The sequence below is a fragment of the Drosophila miranda genome, chromosome XR, assembly GCF_003369915.1.
Source record: "Drosophila miranda strain MSH22 chromosome XR, D.miranda_PacBio2.1, whole genome shotgun sequence".
In the NCBI taxonomy this organism is placed as follows: domain Eukaryota; kingdom Metazoa; phylum Arthropoda; class Insecta; order Diptera; family Drosophilidae; genus Drosophila; species Drosophila miranda.
The window spans coordinates 47,313,376-47,336,133 of record NC_046674.1 but is presented as its reverse complement, the minus strand read 5'-3'; the positions used below and the strand labels follow the sequence as shown (position 1 = coordinate 47,336,133).

Below are 22,758 nucleotides of genomic sequence, written 5' to 3'. Positions count from 1 at the left end.
GCATAGAACCCCAAAAGGTTCATGACCGTAAACTGATCTACAGAAAGGTGAGCGAAAAGGCCGGAAAATGCGGGTACGTCTAGAGAGAACAGCTAAATACATCTCAGCTTAACAGTCAAACATTCTAAGAATGAGCATGTGGCAAAATATTGTACCATTTCATATTCTGCGACGGAGATATTTAACTGCATCATTCATCTTGCAATTGGCTTGTAAGCCAGCATCACGATAAACCATTAGTTTTAATTATTCGATCTTGACCCATTTTATGAAGAGAATTAATGTACGTTAATAGGCTATTCAACCTGTCGACCATCCACCATCCATTTCGGGGATGGTCCTTAAGGTTTTTCCGTTCCGAAAATTTCCCACTTAGTCCACCATCCATTTTGATGTTCCTAAGCCGCACGTTTCTATGCGATAGTTATGATGATGATACATACATATGTATTGTATTTGATTATAAAATAATAATATTAAAATACAATTTGTTGTTTGCTATTACTTTTGGAGCTGTGCTGTGCTGAAGCATGAACCCAAATTAGTTTGGCATGGCTGTTTTAACCAGCGGCGACTCCAGTACCCTTCGTAGGATGCAGCGCTCAAACATTTTGCCAAAAGTTGACAAGAGACTAATTGGTCTATGTTTGTTGAGGTCTTCCGGTGGCTTTCCTGGCTTTGGCAACATGATTATGTGGGCACATCTCCAGGCTTTGGAAGAGTATACTAATCTTAGCGACGCGTTAAAGATTAGCAACAGATACAGAATCGCTCTGTTTGGTAGCGCCTTTGCCAAAACATTTTCAATCCGATCGTCGCCAGGGGCCTTCTTGGACTTGAGTTTCTTTATGTCTTCCAAGATTTCTTGAAAAGTGATTGGCGCCACAGGGTGCTCCATCTGGTGGGTCTCATTCAGCCTCTCAGTGACCATCATTGCTCTTCAACTAGATGTCGTCCAGAATGGTGTGAATCTTTCTTCCAGGTTCGTCGCAAAAGCCTCCACTCTGTCCATTGCTGTTCTTGCCCATGAGCCGTCAGCCTTCCTTGCCTAAAAAACAATGAATGGCAATAAAAAATAGTTCGCGCCCAGACACATTGGAATTCGTAATTCGAATTTTAAATCGTTGAAAACTAAAAAAAGAAAAAAAGACAACAAACACAATACAAAATGGAGAGACCAGAAATTGGTGGTAATAATTCGCTGCTAGCTCTTGCTTAAGCCAGTTGTGTTTTTTTTCTTGCTCCTGCATTCTCCGCCCTTTGCTTAAATATCATACAACATTGTTGTGACTTTGTTTTGATATATCATCGCATCTCTTTAATTTGATTTTACTTTGTGTTAATCACCAGTGTTTTGTTTGTAAACAAGTGTTTAATATAAATTCAATATTCGCAACGTAACGCATCGGACTCGTGCAGGTAATTTGTTATTGTTTTTTGCCCAGTCTGCTTTTCGTTATCGCTTCTTCGGTGTGCACTGTTCTCGCGCATCAACGTTTGCATCGGCCACACTCTCTCGTGAGCATAAGCGGGCCTGCTGCTCGCATTTTTGCTCTCACTCTCTCTGGATTGCCTATACTCTCCCTCTCTGTGGACTTTTCTTTTGTGTCTCTGCTTTGGTGAGTTTACTGCTCGTTTCCTGCACTTCGTTGGATCATCTTCTTTGAATTATTGCCGCTGCATCTGATTGTCGGGCTCGCTCTGCTGTCTGCTCTCTCATTTTACCTGCGATCTCACTCCGTTCTTTTATTATTCGTGCACAGTGATTCTACTGTTGTCAATAATGGCAATCGTTTGTAGTGCAAAGAAATGTGAATTCGGTGGTGTAATCATTGGTGATTCATTCCTTAGCTGCTGACTGTGCGACAATTTTGCCCACATAAAATGTGCTGGTGGCGGAAATTTTGGCCGGCTAAATGATCTGATCTCGAAACGCATGGGCTTGTCTTGGTCATGTCTGGCTTGTCGGAAGATTGAGGCCGAAATGCGCACATTTATGAGACAGACTCGAACTGGGTGTCTGGATGTCCGGAAACAATTTGTGGCTCTCAACGAGAAATTTCTTGCCCTTGAATCACAGTTTCTTGGGCTCAAACTCTTGAGCTAATAGCCAAGACGGAAAATTCCGCATTATGATACCAATCTCTTGCAACCTAATCCGATTGGTACGCCTGCCTCCCACCTTCATCCATCGGAAGCATTTGTTACTCCGTGTGGTCATGCCTCGCCGTTATCTGTAAATCCGCCAACGGTGGCTCCGGTGTTCTTTACACCGAGCAATATGCTTCCTTCGAGCATCCAAGTTCCCAACAGCATCAATCCCATCCCTGCAGTTTCTGCTGCCGTCACTTCTGACGTGGTGAGTGCTCTTAGTGCGGGTGTGTTGGTTGCTGGTGATGTCTTGCCAATTCCTGCTCCAGCCGTTGCTGCCAATTCTTCTGCCCCAGGACCGAGATCTCTTTTAGGAGTGGCTCCACCATCTCGATCTCGTTCGGAACTTCAACTTAGAGCAGTGGTCCCTCGGAAAGCAATATTTGTTTCTCGTCTTATTCCTGAGGCTTCAACGGAGGATGTTAAACAACATCTTTCCTCTAAACTTAACACTTCGCCTGATGATATAGTTGTGACTAAATTTACATTTAAACATAAGCGCAACATATCATCCTTTAAAATTCTTCTCCCTGATTCTTTACTATCCAGTTCTCTTGAACCGTTCCTTCTCAAAGATTCGAACTCGAATCCTAGAATTACCGAACCTGCTCCAAAAAACTGATGTTCCATTTTTCCATGCACTATCAGAACGTGCGCAGGTTGTTGGGCAAATTGCGTCAAATTCATACTAATAGTGCGTCCTTTGATTTCGATGCCATCGCGTTGACCGAAACCTGGCTTAACTCCTCTGTCAATCATCATGAAATTTTCATTGATAGTTACACTATATATAGAATGGACCGCCCATCTTTTGCAGGTGGGGTTCTGATTGCAGTTAAATCTGTTTTCTCATCTGAGTTATTCCCATTCAATAACATCCATGGATTGAATTTGTTGCAGTCAAAGTTCGTGTTGGCTCGGCATTTTTCTATTTAACTTGCTCTTACATTTCTCCCAGGTCTGATGCTGAGCTTTACTTACACCACCTCTCAGCAATTAATACTGTCGTATCTGCATTAGGGTGCAATGATCGAATTATTGTCATGGGGGGACTTTAACCTCCCATTTCTGTCTTGGCTGCCTTGTGATGACGCTAACCTGTTGTTTCCCAATTGCCATAATGACTTTATCAATGGGCTAACGGATATTTCCCTTGTCCAAATTAATGCCGTTAAAAACATTAGGGACAGACTTCTTGACCTCGTGTTTGTTAACGATGCTTCTCTTGCTACGGTATCTAGAGCAAGCCCAATATCACTCCCTGAAGAAACTTACCATACAACTTTGTCGATATCCCTGGAGTGTACACAATCTGGAGGTGCTGACAGTTCCATGGCTCCTTGTCACATAAAGTGTTTTCGCAAAACAAACTTTATCGATTTAGATCTACATCTCTCGCGTGTTGATTGGTCGTTTCTTTATTCATTACCGAACATAGATGCAACTGTTAGCTCGTTTTATAGCTCTATTTACTCCGCCCTTAATACATTTGTTCCAGATATCACTGTACCCGTATCGTCCAAGCCTCCCAGGTTCTCCAAGTATTTGTCATACTTAAAAAACAATAAATCCCGGCTCTATAAAAACTACCAGAAGTCGGGCTCCACGTCGGCCTTAGCTCTATACTCCTCCGCTCGCTCTCTGTTCCTTGCCGTCAATAGTCAGTGTTATAATCATTACCTTTCACAATGTAGTAGTAACTTTCGTAGTGATCCAAAAAAATTCTATTCGTTCGTTAACTCTAAGCGTAAGTCAAACGCTTTTCCTCCGTTGGTATTGCAAATTTATTCGCTACCTTTTTCCAAACAACGTACTCGTCTCATATTTACAACGCATCCACTCCGTATCCGTACCAGCTATCTCAAGCTAACAGCATTTTTCTGCCCTTTTTCGAGGAAAGCGTTGTTCTGGAAGGTTTGTCATCTATCTTTTCTGCGGGCTCAGATAAGGTACCAAGTTGCATTTTAAAACACTGTGCCCCGTCCCTTTGCAAACCCTTGACCTTTCTCTTCAACCTCTCTTTGGAACAGTCTTGTCTCCCAGTAATCTGGAATGAATCCTACATCATTCCGCCTTACAAAAAAGGTTCAAGATCAAATATCGTGGTATCGCAAAGCTTTCCGCCATCCCGAAGCTTCTTGAGTTCTTGAGTTCTTGGTTACCCGGTAACTGCAACATCTTTGTTGTGTTGTTAAATACTGTTAATGTTACTTCAGGTGGGCCACAGGGAAGTCATCTGGGCCCGCTTCTGTTTATTTTATTTGTGAATTACCTTCCTCAAGTTATAACATACTCTACTACACTAATGTATGCTGACGATGTTAAAATCTGTCTTTCTTACTCTGATTGGTATTTGCACACACGCCTTCAACTGGATCTAAGTGAACTACTATTGTGGTGTTCAACTAATCTTCTTTTTCTGAACCTTTCCAAATGCAAACTTATGACATTTTACCGTCGCGCTCCACATATTGTCTCGTATGTTCTAGGAAATCATGTCCTTGAGCGAATTACGAGTTCAAATGACCTCGGAGTCCTTTTTGATCATAAGATGTGTTTTAACAGCCATATAGCTGCAACTGTAAATAAAGCTAAGGGTGTTTTAGCGTTCATCAAGCGTTGGTCCAAGGAGTTTGACGACCCGTACGTTACGAAACAACTGTACATCTCGTTAGTACGTCCTATATTGGAGTATTGTTCTCGTGTGTGGAGCCCGCAGTATAAAGAGCAGCAGGTTGTTATTGAATCCGTGCAAAAGCAATTTTTAATTTTTGCCCTTCGGAACTTTAACTGGGACTCGGGTAGAATCTTGCCACCCTACCGGTCTAGGCTAAATCTTATTGACCTGCCGTCGTTGCACCATCGCAGAATATGCAATAGCGTAATGTTCGTGCACAAGCTCCTTCTCGGGACTGTTGACTCCCAAACTCTCTTGGGTCAGATTGACTTGGCCGTTCCATCTAGACCTACCCGTACTTTTAGGCCTATCCGTTTACCCATATGTAGGTCTAATTATGCTGATCATGAACCTTTTAGGGTTTTATACCATAATTATAGCTCCCTCTGCCAAACCCTATCTCCTGAACTGTCTCTTAAACTAATTGCATGCAATATTTATAATCACTTAAATTTAGCCAACTTTTAACTTCTTATTTTCCGCCTTTAGTAATTAAGTACCATTATTAATAGATAATTTGTTAATTTAATAAATAAATAAAAAATAAATATGTAAGCAAATGTACATATGTATGTATGTATTTGCTTTCTCTTTATTTTTCTCCTTGATTTTAAATGCTGATTTTCAGGCCTTAAATACACGCAAGTCGAAATGAACTGGCATTATAGTACTGCGGATTTGCGGGGGTCCCGAAATAATTCCGTTAATGTCGACCGGGGCAGATCCAACTACAGCTCTAGTTTTATTTCTGCAACCAAGGCGCCGCAACAAGGCGGATTAAACTGGAAAATCTGAAAGAGATTGCTCGAAAAATGCTGGAAGTCCAGAAAGAGCAGCAGAAATTACAGGATGACCACCAGCAATCAAAGCGAGAGATACTCCAGCCAATTGCGAGCATCTAAGGCCAAACCAACTTCCAACAGAGCTTCTGAAATTTTTAAGGGAGTCCTAAGAGTAACGTTTATTGTATATATATGGCCGAATCTAAACGTTGCCGAATCGGGTTGAAACATTTATTTTATTGTTTTATAACAAAAGGAACATTTTTAGACCCTGAGACCTTTGAAAATTAAACTTTTATAAATAAGCGCAACCTTAATACGCGATAAGTTGGTTTACATATGCTAATAAATTGTGAATATAATTCAAACTCTCGACTTTCATTAAATTCAAAACTTTCAACAGTTTAATATTAGTTATTAATAAATAAAATAAATATTAATAGCTTAGGTTAGGTTAGGTTAAGGCGGTAGCCGGGAGGGGGGGGGGGATAAGAGCCTCCCGCCCCCAAGCTCACTTGGACCTATAAAAGGTCCGTTGTGTTGCCGCATGGGCATGTGCCCCTTCGCGTTGCCCGAACCGTGAGAGCATACTACTGCAGGTTAAGGGCAGTCCCATCCGGTGGCTTGGATGTATTTGGACAAGGTCCCTGGTTTGATTACGGACAGGTCCGAAATGTCCGTGAGGAAAGCGGCCCCGAGAATTCGAAGACGACGATTTCCAAGGGCTGGGCAGTGGCAGAAGAAGTGGGGGACCGATTCCTCCTCCTCCTCGTCGCGACAACTCCTGCAGAAGTCGTTATGAGGGATTGACAGTCTAGAGGCGTGAGTGCCGATCTGCCAGTGTCCCGTGATGGCTCTAGTAACTGCAGAGCACTGTGCTCTGCTGAGTTTATACAGCTCTGCTGAGCGCTTCTTCGATCGATATGGCCATATCAATCTTGAGACTTTACAGGAAACGGTTTGCTGCCATCTCCTATTGGCATTTTGCTCGAACAATTCGTGCGTTAGGAGCCTGCACGTAGCCAAGGGCATCGCTACTTGCTCCCTCTCCGGTAGGAGAGGAATCGTAGTACCCTGCCTGGCTAGCTCGTCGGCGGCGTCATTCCCCTCGATGTCCCTGTGGCCGGGGACCCATATAAGGAAGAGATCTAACTGCTCTGCGATCTCGTGCAGAGACCTGCGGCAGTCATTTACAGTCGCTGAGTTCGACGATATTGAGCCTAGAGCTTTGATAGCTGCTTGGCTGTCCGAGAAGACGCACACTAAGTGCGTATCTAGAAGTAATTTGGAGACGATCGAAATGGCCTCCTTGATGGCTTCAACCTCCGCTTGGAACACACTACAGTGATCCGGGAGCCTGAAGCAATGACTGATGTTCAGCTCGCTGCAGTAGACTCCGCCTCCCACGCGGCCGTCTAGCTTTGAGCCATCAGTATAGAAGTGGACCGCATTTGCAGGTCCTGGTTCGCCCATCTCCCAGTCCTCCCTAGATGGGATTGATACCTGGAAGGGCGTCGAGAGGTGATCACTGGGGATACAGTAATCTGTCCTCTCTGGTAATTGCGGGAGTCTCATCAGGATTCCCGAGTGCCCAACCGCGGATGCTTTCCACAGTCTGGCTTCTCTCATTCTGAGGGCGGAAAGTGTTGCCACCTTCTTTCCCATGAGATCCACAGGGAGGAGGTCCAGCACAGTATCCAGGGCTTCCCCTGGAGTAGTGCGTAGCCCGCCAGTTATGCATAGCTCTGCCATGCGTTGAACTCTGCTGAGTTTATTGAGGCATGTCCTTCTGTCCAAGGCTGGCCACCATACCACCACTCCATAGAGCATGATTGGTCGTATGATGGCGGTGTAGAGCCACCGAACTATATAGGGGGTCATTCCCCATTTTAGTCCGATGGCTTTCCTGCAAGTATAGAAGGCCACTGTGGCCTTCTTTACTCTATCCTCTATGCTCAATTTCCAATCGAGCTTTCTATCGAGGATTAGGCCAAGATACTTGGCGTTGTTGCTGAAGACTAGCGTTTCCCCACATAGTCTTGGGGAATCATTACCGGAACTTTGTACTTCCTAGTGAAAAGCACCAGTTCCGTTTTAGACGGGTTGACGCCTAACCCGCATTTGTCTGCCCATTTCGACATTTTCGTGAGAGTACTTGTCATGCACTCACACAATGTCTGCGGAAATTTTCCGGAGAATGCTATGGCAACATCGTCCGCGTACGCCACCACACGGCAGCCACCCCCCTCTATCTCCCGCAGCAGTGTGTTCACTGCCACGTTCCATAGGAGGGGCGAGAGGACTCCGCCCTGCGGTGTGCCTCTGCTGACAAATCTGGTACACGTTGACGTCCCCAGTGATGCCTCAACCGTCCTGCATTGTAGCATCTGATCGATCAGGCTCACCGTCCTGGAGTCAACGCCCAGATCCGTCAGTGCGCCCGTGATGGCGGTCGGAAGGATGTTGTTAAAGGCGCCTTCTATGTCGAGGAAGGCTACTAGGGTGTACTCCTTAAAATTAAGGGATGCTTCGATGATCGATGTGATCGAGTGTAGGGCCGTTTCGGTGGATCTTCCCTTCCGATAGGCATGCTGGGAGTCTGAGATCAGACTGGACGGAATGCACGCCGTTAGATGCAGCCCCAGGAGCCGCTCCATCGCCTTTAGAAGAAAAGACGATAGACTTATGGGTCTGAAATCTTTTGGGGCAGTGTGCGAGGGCTTGCCTGCCTTGGGTATGAATACGACTTTGGTCTGAAGCCAGGTGTCAGGAATGCACCCGTGGGAGAAGATTCCCTCGTAAATTATTTTGAGCCAGTTAATGGCTTTATGTCCCGCGTGAATCAGTTGGGCAGGGAAAATGCCGTCTGGCCCCGCGGACTTGTAGGGTTTAAAGCTTCTGATCGCCCAGGAAATGTTCTCCTGGCTTAGCAGTCCCAAGATGGCATTTGAGGCGACAGAAGGAGGCGCGAGGTAGTTGGGTCTGTTTTCATCGCAGCCAGGGAAGTGGGTATTTAGGAGAAGATTTAGCGACTCCTCGCTGGACGTAGTCCACGACTGGTCGGTGTTCTTCAAGTAGCCCAGGGTGGGTGTTGTCTTCGAGAGAACTCTGCGCAAGCGTGAGGCTTCTGAGTTACTCTCGATTTCGCTGCAGAACTTACGCCAGGAGGCGCGTTTGGCTTTTCTAAGTTCTTTGTTGTAGGTTGACAGACTGGCCTTGTATTCGGCCCAGTTTTGCTCAACGTTTTCAGCCTTAGCTTTATTGAAGAGTCTCCGGGAGGCTTTCCGAAGTTCACCCAGTTTCGGATTCCACCATTCAGGTTTCTTCCGGCCTCTGTTCTTGCCAGAGGGGCATGCTTTGTCGAGCGCCTTATTGCAGGCGTCGGTAAAGATCTTAAGAAGACGAGTCGTGGCCTCCGTGGAGAACTCCTCCTCAGATGGGGGCTCAGGGAGAACACGACAGAGGTAATCAGAGTACCGAGTCCAGTTTGTCCGCCTGATGTTTCGGAATCGGACTGGCTTCGGTACTGAGAAGGAGAAGACAGTTTCCACGTACCTGTGGTCCGAGAAGGAGTGCTCTTCCAGGACCCTCCAGGATACAATGTTACGCTGTATCTCATGAGAGGCAAGCGTGAGGTCCAGGACCTCCTTGCGGTTTTTAATGATAAAGGTGGGATCACTACCCCGGTTTAGTAAGACCATCTGAGTGGTCAGTAAGTAACTGAAAAGGTACTCACCCCTTTCGTTTGTGTCAGTGCTTCCCCACTGACAGTGATGTGCATTGGCATCGCACCCCACAATTAGGCCGATGTCCTTGGCCGAGCAGTCTGCGATTAGAGCCCGGAGAGGCGCGTGTGGAGGGGGGTCTGGTTGTTCATGCCCCATGTATGCGGAGCAGATCCTCAGTGAGCGCTCCTGGCCTTCGAGGCTCACTGCGGTGTGGTCTTCATTGCTGAAATTTGGGAGCAAAAATAGGTGCAACTCTCTTTTTGCAAGAATGCAGGTACGAATTTTACCTGCGGTTTCAGCTACGTATAGCTTGTAGTCAAAAGTCCTCAGACCGGAGACCCTGTTTCCGAGGATCCAGGGCTCCTGAATGAGGACTATGTCGGCTCCACCCTTGGCCAGGTGGAGCAGTAGAGCAGCGCATGCTGCCTTACAATGGTGGAGGTTTATCTGCAGGAGCGTCAACGACATTCCTGAGGCTCGCCTCCACCATTGTTACTTCTAGATCGCTGTCAGGGGACTCCGGCTCCTCCCCAACAACGATGTGGCTGAGACCTCTGGCTAGGTCGCTCTCGTCGAACGCGTAGTCGTCCAAGATATCGTCCGACATCATGGACGCCGCATCCGACGCCGGGTTGTCTTCCTCGCACGAGGCCCCCTCTTTTGGGATCTCCGGCAGCTCCGGGTCTGGCTCGACCTCCGCTTGCCTGCCCTTGCGATCGGACTTGTAAGTGGATATGGTGACCTTCTTGTAGCCATAATCCACTACACCGTCCGACTTTGCGAGGAGATCAATGGATTCCTCATTTAGGACGAGGATAATCTGGCGCCTCTGCCCTTGGATATCCTCCACCTTTGCCACCTTCCAATCGGCTGTAGGAAGGTGGGGGTTGCAGACCTGCAGTAACCTGAGGATCTTCTCAGGCTCTGCAGGCTTAGCCGAGACCCACGCTCTGGCTCTCGGGCGACTAGGGACATCTTCCCACTTCACGGCCTCCAGTTTCGCCCCTGGATAGACCTCTTTTAGGGCTGCCACCGCCTTCATGTAGAGAGCCGCAGAGCGAGCGTCTTGGCAGGCGATGGCTTTCACCTTGCCTTGATGCCACCCTGCGTCCTCACACTTTGGCGGTGGTCCGCCGTTCTCCTCCAGTTCCAGTAGGAACCGGTCCTGGAGCTCGTTCTCCACCAGGTGCCACTTATCGCGAGGGACATGGCCGTCCTCGGCGCCCCTGTCCAGGACACCGATCAGGGTCCTGCCCCTCGCCACCTCAGCGAACGACCGGTTCGTGAGGTGGGTCTTCACCCGCTTGGCTTGCTGGGCTTGGCCTGGCTGATTTGCGGGGTCCTCCGCTGAGCGTTGCCGCTTGTTGGCGGCCTTGGCTGCGCCCTTTCCGGCTTTGGCTGGCTGGAACAGTGGAAGGATTGAGCAGGCCCACAGCCTCTGCTCCTTTCCTTCGGCTGACGCCTTGAAGTTCGGGTCTTCGTTGGACAGGATGAAAGCCGCTCGTCTCCTGTCCTGGTACGACGGCTTTCCACCCCGTGGTGCAGAGACGCTGCCCGCCGGGGCTCCCATGGGTTCTTCGGTCCCGGTGCGCTTACCAGCCGCGATTACGCTCTGCTTGGCAGCCACCCCGGTATCCGCTTCGCCCTTGGAGCCACCCGACTTAGAAGGACGCGATTGGCTTTTCGGGCCCCCCCTCGCTGCGGCTGCTGCCTGAAGACGGTGGACCGACTCAGTCTCCTTCCCCGTCTTCTTTGGACCCGGTTTCCCAGGCGCTGGTGCAGAGGGATTGGCTTGTCCCTCCGGTACTTTAAGAGGAGTACCGAGCTCCTTTGCGGTGTTTTTATTTGGTATTTTTGATATGTTTGGCATTTTTGTTCCCACGAGTAGGCGGGAAGGGGTTGGTCACCCGAGGCATAGCCCGCTTGCCCCGGGAAGCCTGATTTAAACTGGAGGTCGGCAGGTATCCAGAGTCCGCATATTAGCGACCGGGCACCCCCCCGGCCATGCATCCCTCGGCATATAACAGTGTCACCTTGGATTGGGGTAATTTCACTGAGAGTTTTCTTCTCTCCGCCCGACTACCATTCGCCAGCATCCTAGCAGAGACATGACCGTGCTAGGACCTGTTTCCAGCCGCCCTCACGGGGAGAGTATAGTCGCACTTCCACCGGTGTGCACAGTTACGGCGGGTGACGGTTCGCTCGCAACCCTCTGTGTCCTAGGGGGGGGTGTGAGACGCAGACCGCACCGGGTATTACTAACCGGAGCGGCTGCGCCTGCGCCGAGTTCACAGTTGTGCGAGCCGACCCGTCATCCGTTTGTCCCCCTGTAGCACCCAATGGCTGACGGCCTTAACAAAGTTCAAAAGCTCATTCTCATTCAATTTGAAAGACCCTAATTGCTATAGCTACTATTTTCAAATCTTCCGTTAAGAATACAGAGCTGCAGGGGTGATGTGTGTGAGGGGCCATTTCCTATTTCCTTTAAGTTGCAAACAACCCTTTCTTGGTTTTATCACTATGATAATGCTCCTATCCATACAACCGAAACGTTTAGCTATTAAGCTGGCCGCGATACTCACCGGTTTTGAATATTATTTATCAATAGTATTGATCAGACCAACAATATTCAAGTTAACCCGAATTAATTTAAGCCATGGAGCTATTTTGGAGCTTGATATAACTTAATTATTTGACCAATTTGTATGAAACCCCTAAACCGTATGTGCCCAGTTATGGAGCAGAAAAGTGGATCAACAATCTATTGCCCTTTTTAATTTAATTCAAGCATTCTTACTAGCTTAAATAATATTTGAGTTATGTTTTTTCTTAGAATTATTAGAATTCTCAAAAATATATTTTTTTGTTAGTGTGTCCTATTCAAGTGTCGCAAAGTTATTACCCTAAATTTTCCGTATGTTCTTCAATATTTTAATTTAAAAAAAATTAAGTGTCTTGCAGTGAACAGTGGGCGATAGAAACTGACTAGGGTGTCCTATTCAACTGGCAATACTAAATACTTAGCTTACAAATTATTTTAAAATAAATACTTATCTGCAAAATATAGTTAACTATGTGTTAAAATGTTTAAGATTTTAGAATAGTTTTTCTAAATATAGAAAGACCGAAACTTGGGTGGCTAATTGTATTTTAACGACGAAAAAAGAATGGTGCGGGCGTTGGTTTTCAATAGATTTTTTCAACTCTCTCCAATGTATTCAAACAATTTCTTCTTAGTCTAGCTTGCCTACGATGGCAAAGTGGGGCGAATTCGCCAAGAGCGAGAGAGCGAGCTTTCATTGCGCTCCCGCTTTGCCCTAACCTAACTTACACTAGACTTAATAAGATGCGATACACTAATAATAATTTTAATATAAGATCAGACGCCAAATGGCGCTACACCGGCCCCGTTGAAGGAGTGTAAGGCTTCAAGCCAGTGGCAGAAGCGCCAACTTGTGGATTGGCCTCCTGAATGTGGCTCCGCTGCTCGTCCTTAGGTCGACCCCCCTGACCCTTCCGTCTTGCCCGGTGGTTGTTCCGACGACCCTTCCGGGGAGCCACTGTTGAGGGGGCAGGTTGTCCTCGGCGACGATTACGAGGTCGCCTTCCTTGACGTTCGCTTCCTCCTGGTGCCACTTGCATCTTATTTGCAAGCCCAGCACATACTCCCGGGATCATCGCTGCCAGAACATTTGCCTGGCTGATTAGACAAGCCGCTATCGCTTTAAGCAGATCAGACCCTCCTGGGCCGGGGTGCTGGGGGAGCGATGAGCGGCCCGCCTGTCAGCAGGTGCCCGGGAGTCAGCGCGTCTCCGTCGCTGGGTCTGGGCTTGAGTACCGCCTCGATCACGACCAGCACGGTCTCCAGTTCCTCCGCGGTGAGGAGTGCGCTCTTCGCAGACTACACCGGCCTCTCAAAGTCCGCCCATGTGCGGAGCTCGAGGCGGTATGAATGCAAACTCTCACCCGCTTCTTGACGCGAATTCGCGTATCGGGTCCGCTTCCGCCTCGTTCTTCCTCCGCAGTTCGCTGAAGTGGCGACTTGCTCCGACAAAATTTGTCGCGTTGTCGCAGTTCACGCGTTGCGGACATCCTCAACGACCGAAGAACCTTTGGAATGCCAACAAGAAGGAATTAGTCGTCAAATCAGAGACAATTTCTAAATGAACCGCCTTGGACGCAAAACAGACAAATAACGCTATGTAGGACTTATAAAGGGGCCTTCCACGAATTTGCAGAGTCGTATAGACTCGGCCACAAAAATCAACGTCACATACTGAAAATGGGCGGAGAGCACGGAGCCGTTCTGCGGGTAAGTTGCCCATCATTTGGGTCTGGAGTAGAGGCTTACATTTAAAGCAATGAATACACGACCTAACTGTCGCCCGGCAGACCGCCTGAGCGTTCACTATCCAAATACGCTGTCTAAGGATACTCACGAGTGTTTGTGGGCCGGCGTGAAAATTCGTTGGATGCACATAGCGAACGTATGTCTGCACAAACTGCGAGCGTTTTGTCAATAACAAAGGAAAATTGGCATTATATGAAATAGGAGCGTTAAATAGTCGCCCCCCAACTCGCAACAACGAAAAAGAGCACCAAGTCCACGCCTCTTCATGGATGAAGGGATTCAAACGCTGAAGACTGTAGCCTAACTTGCTGCCTTTCCGATTCCTTTCAATATCTTCTTGAAACTCATTTTTCTGTGTTATTTCGACAATTTTTAAAAACGCCTCGTCGTATTCCAGGGATGACGGAATTTTTTTTAAGTTGAGACTTCTGTCTTTGCATTTTCGGATGAAGCGGAATACGAAAACGAACACTCTTAGCAGTTTGAGGTGTCACGAGTATCCCTCGATCCATCCACTAAATAATTTGGCTTAGCCGCGACGGTCAGTCCGACCGATTTCTTCCGACTTTCCATCTGCAACTCTTCTTCAGAAAGCTCGAAGTGTGGATTTCTGGGCCAGCTCTCTTCTTCAAACTTTAAGAACGCTGGTCCACTAAACCAGATCGACTGCACGATTTTCTCTACGTCACAACCTATCGAAACTATGTCTGCTGGGCTCTGTTTTGTTGGCACATGCCGCCACGAAACGTCACTTGACCACTCTTGAATCTCCGCTACTCGGTTCCCAACCAATGTTGACAACGACGAAGGGCGGTATCGGATCCAATGAAGAGTAACTTCCGAATCTAACCAGTATATTATTTTTTCTATTGGAACCTTGAGCAGCGATTTGATTCGGTGACAAAGGTCTGCGAGAAGGTGAGCGGCACATAACTCAAGCCTTGGGAGCGTTTTCGTCTGGAGCAGCGCTACTTTCGACTTTGCAGTCAACAAGGAGACCTCGAAACTTCTGCAGTCTTTCTACGGATATAGACGCGGGCTCCATAAGCTCTCATGGATGCTTCGGCAAAGGCATGTACTCAAAGCGGTGACATGGGACCAGTATGCACAAATCGAGGTATGGTAATTTTCTCCAACTGACCCAAGGATTCCTTTTATAAGTTCCATGCTGTTTCCAAGTTCATTGGAATTGACTCATCCCAATCTAGCTTGTTAAGCCAAACCTCCTGCAGTAGGATCTTTCCCTTAATTACTAAAGGACTTAACAAGCCAAGGGGGTTAAACAGCTTTGATGTCACCGATAATATGTTCCGCTTTGTCGCTCGGAGACCCATAACTGACGTGTCAACTTGGAACTTAAAGACGTTTTCGTGTGGCAGCCATGATATTCCTAACGCCTTAGTTGACTCTGAGTTCGAGATCGTTATCGGTTTAACTGTGCTCTCGTATGCGGTGACCTCAGGTGAGTTCGAAAACCGTTCAGTCAATTCAAACCCAGCGGCTTAAAGAACCTGAGCCACATCAAACTTAATTGTCTTTAACTCCTCTTTAACTCTAACCAGCACCAGTCAACATGTCATCGACATAGAAGTCGGACTCAATAACTTCAGCAGCTTTAGGGAATGAGAGTTTTGCAGACTCACTCAACCTCTTTAAACATCGAATAGCCAAAAATGGGGCTGGTCCAGTCCCATATGTTACGGTGTTGAGCTGGTATATTCTCAAGGACTCAGACTCTTCTCCACACTATGAGCTAGAATTGTCTATCCGCATCAGCGACCAAGACTTGGCGATACATCTTCTTGACATCGGCTGTCAAGGCGTACCTGTGTAGTCTGAATCGGAGCAATGTCGAATACAGCTCATCCTGTATCGTAGGACCGACCATCAATATGTCGTTCAAGGCCACCTGTGAGGACGTTTTACAAGACGCATCGAAAACGTCACGGAGCTTGGTCGACGTGCTTTGGGGCCTCAACACACACTTATGTGGAATAAAATAATGTTAAGTTTTAGGGATTGTGTTGTCTGTGGTAGACATGTGACCCAAGGAGAGGTACTCTTCCATGAACTCTAAGTACATTTTCTGTAACTCGGGGTCACGAGACAATCTTTTTTCAAGAGACAAAAACCGCCGTTTTGCCACTTTAAAGGAGTTGCCCAACATACTGGGATCTGATTTGAACGGCAGTTTTATTTCAAACCGACCTGAATGCACGACCTGAGTAGTCTTTCTATAATACTCTTCATATAATTTTTGCCAGGATCTTTATCAACATATCTATCTTCTGTGGCTTGAAGAAATATGGGTTTTCCAGTGGTAAGTTCTTCGGGATTTTCCAGTCACTCACGTCAAGTGTTTGATCAGGGTGATACCTAGAAATGGACCTTAAAATCCAGAAATCGACCGAAAAATCAGTTCCAGTAATTCACCATGGTGTGTGTCTTTTTCTTGACTTGTGAATTGGATTCACCAAAACCAATCAAGTAGATACCCGACTCCTCCCTACGGATCTGTAAGCGCTGCGCTAAGTCCTCAGTGATAAAATTAGTTTGAGACCCAGAGTCAAGCAGAGCTCGGGCCAAAACATATTCACCCTTATTTGTTCGGACGCTTGCGATCGACGTAGCCAGAATAGCTCTATCCATAGCGGTCGCATGGAGAGCATGCGAAGTGAAAAGTTGTTTCTGATCGGGAGGAGCAGAAGAATTCTCTGGGGGTGATGGCAACGCCAGACTTTTATTCGCCACTGTATACCTATGCAATAAGGTATGGTGTGAGCAGCCACACACTCGACACTTCTTAGCTTTGCATCGTACTACAGAGTGGCCTTGTTGCAGACATAGGGATGCAGTTTTTGCAAATTCGAACCTTTGCATTACTGCCAGCCGACCAAATGGACTGCAATCTGTCAACAAATGGTCTTTCGTATTGCAGTAGCTGCATTGTTGGTTTTTGTCCGAATTTTCGGCCGAAAGATGCTGATGTCTGCGATTAAGCAGCTTTTCACAGTCAGCCCAAAGTCACAGCTTCTCAAAATCGAGCTGTTCTTCCCATTTCTGTTCGGTCATCGGATCGACTCTGCTCAAGAAGAGATGCAAATTCATCGCATTCGAGATCTTTTTATCATCGCCTATCGACAACAATGAACCACATATGGATGAGGCGGTATCCATTATGTTCCTTAAGGACAATGCTGATTGCTGGGTCATTTTGGGAAGACTAAATAGGACATCGATGTGATCTTTGAAGATCAGACAATCGTTATCGTAGACCCGGTTGCACTCGGTTACTTGGAACGCCCTAACAGTTCCCAATGCTTCACCAGAGAGACACGAAAGCAAATGGTTGAACTTTTCGATAATTGGAATGCTTTCGTCATTGTGAACCACTATGAAGTTTTAAAGTCCGAAAAGTTGTCGCTGAACTGCGGCAGTGCTAACCTTGGAAGTCGAGCACGAGTTGGGCCACCATAAGGTGTTACTGCAGGTTTTGTCTCATCAGCTGTCTTCAAAGCAAATGAGAGACATTAACTTTGCCTCTGTGACAATTGAGAGTTCTTCCAACTCGGCTCCAAATTAATCGTTTCCAGAATGAAAGCGCTATGCGCGATACCAATTCCCAGCGCTTTACTAATGTTTTTCCTTGATGATCAACATTTACGTCAGATAGCGTTGTCAATGGTTCACCAATCAAGAAGTGTCCTGGTGTGAGCGCTGTTGTATCATTTGACATTGGAGTAATGGATCGAGAATTGAGAATTGTTTCAATTTTGATTATCACTGTGTTTAGTTCTTCAAATGTAAAAGAGGCTGTTATCAGAAGCTTTTTTGCTGATTTTACCGCCGCTTCCCAGTGGCCGCCAAACGATGGAGCCCTGGGAGGGAAGAACTAAAATTCCACTTGTTTTTTTTGTTGCAATGATTCGTGACCAAAGCACTTGCCTCTGAGCTAAATATAGATTCTTCTAATGCTTTTAGCTGGTTACTTGCACCCACAAAGCTCGTTGCATTGTAGAAATGAATAGTTTGGCACTTCCCGCGTCTGCTTAGGAATCGACGCAGGGCTGCCAAGAATACATCTGTGGTCAGGTCGCTTACCAGTTCCAGGTGCACTGCCTTTGTGGAAAAGCAGCAGAACACGGCGATGTATTCCTTATTAGGTCTCTTTCCTCGGATCTTATGGTGGATCGAAATTGGTCCACAGTAGTCGACGCCTGCTTTAAGAAATGGGCGTGCTTGTGTGACTCTTTGTGCTGGAAGATTGCCTATGATCTGGTGCATTAGCTTTGGTCTAGCTTTGGTGCTTCTAACACAGCTGTGAATGATGCTTTTAGCCATTGTCTTGTCATTGTTGTCTTGCAATTGCCCTTAATGCTTGAGCACCATAATACATGTTCTCCTCACGGAGCTCACGCAAGATCATTTTGACGATTGGGTATCGTATGGTAGCAAAACTGGGTATTTTGCGTTGTATGGAAGTAGAACTTCTTCAAGTCTTCTAGGAAGGCAAATAACGAAATGATCGAGCTCTTTCTATCCATAGTCTTATAGCTTTGTAACTATTTTAACTCTGCTGTAAAATCGACTTGTTGGATGGTTTTCAGGATTATAATGCGGGCATGATTCAGTTCTCATGCCCAGAGCGTCGTTGTATGCGCTCTGCTGTTTTTGTAGCAGAAGCGTAACATATATGCTACAATGCGTTGCAGCTTATAAAACGAGTTGCTATATCTGCACGTATATAATTCGTCCCCAAGTGCGTTAGGTGCGATTGGCAAGCTTACATGCTTAGCCTTTCTCTCAAGATTATTGGGTTCTATGATGCCTTCATCAATTTGTCTCAAGATCCGTGCAGAAATAATGGTCCTTATAACCACAAAGTGTGATCTGCAAATTTTCTTGCTGCGATCCCTCTCGACAAGACATCGGCTGCGTTGTTGGCCGATGACACATGACGCCATTGTGACTGGTTTGTTAATGCCTGGATTTTGGCTATTCGATTTGCCACAAAGGTACTGAATGTTGATGATGATGCGTTCATCCAGGATAGTACAACAGTGGAATCACTCCAAAGGCATCCTGAAACCGTGTTAATGTCTATGTACAGATCCTATCGGACTCGGCTTGTGAGTTCGAGACCAAGGACTTCTACACACAGTTTTACACGTGATTTGGAACAGAGCACTCTTACTGACACTTGGTTATTTTTGTATGTAGCGCGTACGTATACTGCTGCGCCATATGCTCGCTCTGATGCATCTACAAACGTGTGGAGTTCTTGGGTAGCTGGAACCTTACCATCATAGATATGCCAGGAAATTTGCATCTTGTTCAATGTTTATAGGTCTTCCCGGTATTCCTTCCATTCGTTTTGGAGTTGTTATGGCAATTTGTCATCCCAATCCAGTTTGAGCTCCCAAAGCTGTTGCATTAAGATTTTTGCTTTTACTACCACCGGTGCAATGAGTCAGTTCAGAACATACCACTCGTTTGGTGATACGTGTAGCCTGCCTTTTTTGTGTTCGTCCACACAATTTGTCCTTCTTCGGCATCCAAATGAGACCCAGAGTCTTCACGCTGTAGTGCTCTAGTGTCTCTCCTAGTTTCCTTGGAGAAGTTGCTCATTGTTAGAGCACCACTTGCGCAATTTGAATCCGGATGGTAGCAATATCTTATTTAGTTCTTGTCAAACTTGAATTGCTTCTGGAATAGTGTTTGCTCAAGTTAGACAGTCGTCAACGTAGAAATCGGTTTTTAATCGGTTCTACTGGTAGTCTGTCTTTATATTTTGTTGCCAAGTGATCCAGACATTTCGTTGCTAGGAATAGAGCAGCCGTTGTCCCATATGTGACTGTTTTCAGGCGATAGTACCTGATATCTTCGGAAGGGTTGTTTCTCCAGACTATCAGCTGATGGAATTGATCCCCCGGACTCATCCACAATTGTCGGTACATCTTTTCTATGTCCGCTGTGAATACGTACTTATGAGTTCGAAATCGTAGCAGAATATAAATAAGTTCGCTTTGAACTGTGGGCTCAGCATGCAGAATATCGTTCAAAGATTTTCCGCTTGCTGACTTGCATGAGGCATCGAATACTACGCGAAGCTTTGTGGTGGTGCTCTCAGGTTTGAGTACACAGTTATGTTGTATGTAGTAGTGTTTTTTAGGAACCTGTTATGCTGGCACCATCTTCATATGTCCTAGTCCTTCATACTCTTCCATGAAGTCCACATAACTCTTCCAAGTTTCTGTTGAGATGCGGCGCTCCAACGCTATGAATCTTTTTGTTGCAGTTTTCGAAGACTCCCCCAGGACTGAAGGTTGTTCGGAAAATGGGAGTTTTACAATAAACCGGCCATCCGAAGCTTTCTGAAGGTTTTCTATAAAATGAGCTTCGCATTGTGCTTCTACTGGAGTGCGTGGGTTTTCTTCCGTCTTTAGATTGTCCAGAGTCCACAATCTTTCCATGAGCTCATTGACTCCAGTTGCTCAAATGGGTGAGGAACTGTGGGCAGACTTGACTTTTCCTGCCACAATCCATACCAGTTTTGTGTTTTGTAGCAACGGGCCTCCGATCCTTAGCTTCTGTTGATCTGGTAGCAGCAATGATTAGGAATGCTCGGCTCCAATTAACATGTCGATTTTGCCTGGCTTATGGAAGTGTGAATCTGCCAGTGAGATCTTGCTTGTTACGTTTAAGCTCTCTGAATCGAGTACCTGAGCTGGTTGATCAGCTATTATCTGTGGTAATACGAAAGCTTAAATTCTTTGCTCAAAACCATTGTGAAGGGATTTCATGAGCACATTTACTCGTTCTCTGCTGGTCTCTGCCCTCTAATTCCTTCGATCCGTAATGTTGTGTCTTTTAGTTTGACTGACATCATTGATGCCATTCGTTCAGAGATCAAGTTTATCTGTGATCCTGAATCTAGCAGTGCCTTGAAATTAGTAACCTGCTCGTTGCTGGCTTCTACTGCCACCTTCGCTGTAGCCAGTAGATTGTAATTATTGTTACTTGCTGCACCAACCGTCGATGCTCTTGATTCTGTAGCTGCGTCCGAATCTGTGCAGGATGTGCATAAACATGTTCGTGCTTTCCCTGTGTTTTGCTGATGCATGTCGTGCCTTTTGGCTCTCTCCTTGATGCTGGTGGCTTTTTACTGGTTCCTAGAACTCGAATTCTTTGTTCTAAGAGCTGAAGCATCGTGTCCAACGCCTGAATTTCCGTTCAGCTTCCCAAATATTGCTCATACAAGGCCTTATTTGTAACATCCAGTTTGTTTCTGATAATGGAAATCAAAATTGGATCTCATATAGATATATTGATGCCCAATCCCTTTAGTGATGCAAGGGATTCTATGGTTCTTATGTACAACTCTTTTAATAGCTTGGGATCTTCATTAGTTGTTTGATGATTGAGGAAGCGGTTCAATACCGTATTTCAAAACATCTCTGGGTTTGTTTTATGCTTCAACTAATATTTCCCAAGCGGCTTCAAAATTTCCTTCCTTTAGATCGATATGTCCGATACATTTTTCTTCCTCGCCGATAACGGTGGTTTTAAGATACCACATCTTTTTCACCGTAGGCATGTTGGTTTCATGAACCATGCATGAGAACAGATCGAAGAACTGGGTCCATTTTAATAGATCCCCATCAAACTTCGGAATTCTGATGCGTGGAAGATTCACGTTTTCTGTGTTTGGTGTAGCTGATTTTGCCAATGCTCTTTGTACCTTACTTTCCAATGTTAGGTAGGCTTCCATGTCATATCCTCCCTCCACTGGGCCTCGTATTCCCAATGAATACGAGGCAGACTTCTTGTGCTTGAGTCCAAGGTGATTTTATGAAATCACTTGAGGTGCGTCCTTCCGCCTCTGAAAGTTGTTTCAGATTGCATTTAATAGACTCTACTATGGCCTTTTGTCGGCGACATAGTGAAAGCAATTTCCTGTTGGCCTTCGGGGACTGCTGGATCAGATCGCTTTCTTAAGGACCTAATGGAGCTTCCTCATGATCTCCTTTAGGGACGATTTGACGTTGCCCACGAACGCTAGCTGTCTACGATAACTTTTCAATGCATTCGGTAAAAATCGTAATGTATTGCTTACATGTTGTACGTAAGTCTTCACGGAATTTTACGTATTCATCCGTTTTGTCTGTATCGCGAAGTTTGGAGTCGTTTTTGTTGAAGCGATTCCTCGCATTTTCGAGTGCTGATATTTTGGCTTGAAAATAAGAGACCGTTTGATTTCGTTCTTGGGAATCTTTTTTAAAGCTCCGAATGCATCTCGATATTTCCTCACCAATCTCTTGCTGCACATCCATTGCCATTGTAGCGGCAGCTTCTTCTTCCTTTTGTGTATCCATTCCATCTACTTATTACTTTTTGACCCGTAGGGAGTGTTTTATTTGCTTTGCAGCTGCATACGCTCCGAATCGCAACCGTTGTCGGTCAGAATAGTAAAAGTACAGGTGATGTAATGGATGGAGGGATTTGTGCTGTTTCCCTCGATTGCCTCGGTGGTAATCGAGTTCTGTATTTGTTTTTCAATCTGAATGTGTCAGATCTGCCAATGTGTCAGATCTGGTAGGAGATGCTACCGTAAGTGTATGGCCTGATGCCAAATTTTTATTGATGATGTCTTGTTGACTGCTTCAATCTGATGTCCAGATCGAATCCTTTCACTGTAGCTTGTCTGACAGTTTGAAAGGATGACCAAGGTCGGGGTCACCAAATGTTAATGTGTGTGTGTGTGTAGGAAGCTGGGTTGCATACGGTACATAAACCGTCTACAGTTTGGTCGTCGCAACTAGAACTTGAACCAGTTGGACTGCGGAGTAGGTATGCTATGGTGCGCAAATGTTTATCGGAGGACACGGTGACAGCCTCTGATTATTGCGAATGGAAATGAGTGACAGGCAGTTGTGATACTGTTTCTGATAATGAATTTTATTGAACAAATGCATCTCCTTATATAGCTAGCAGTGGTTATCTAATTGTATGGGAGGGAACGCACAGGCTCCTTGTGAGGGTGCGTTTACCCTATGCGGGGTGTTATAT

General features: G+C 46.0%; 1 long non-coding RNA gene across 1 annotated transcript; it reads left to right on the top strand.

The window, feature by feature from the left end:
* Positions 1-315: 315 nt before the first annotated feature.
* Positions 316-5,977, top strand: LOC117186292. Its single transcript, XR_004471399.1, has 2 exons — positions 316-1,190; positions 5,457-5,977. It is a non-coding gene; the product is annotated as an uncharacterized LOC117186292 (long non-coding RNA).
* The last annotated feature ends 16,781 nt before the right edge of the window (positions 5,978-22,758 follow it).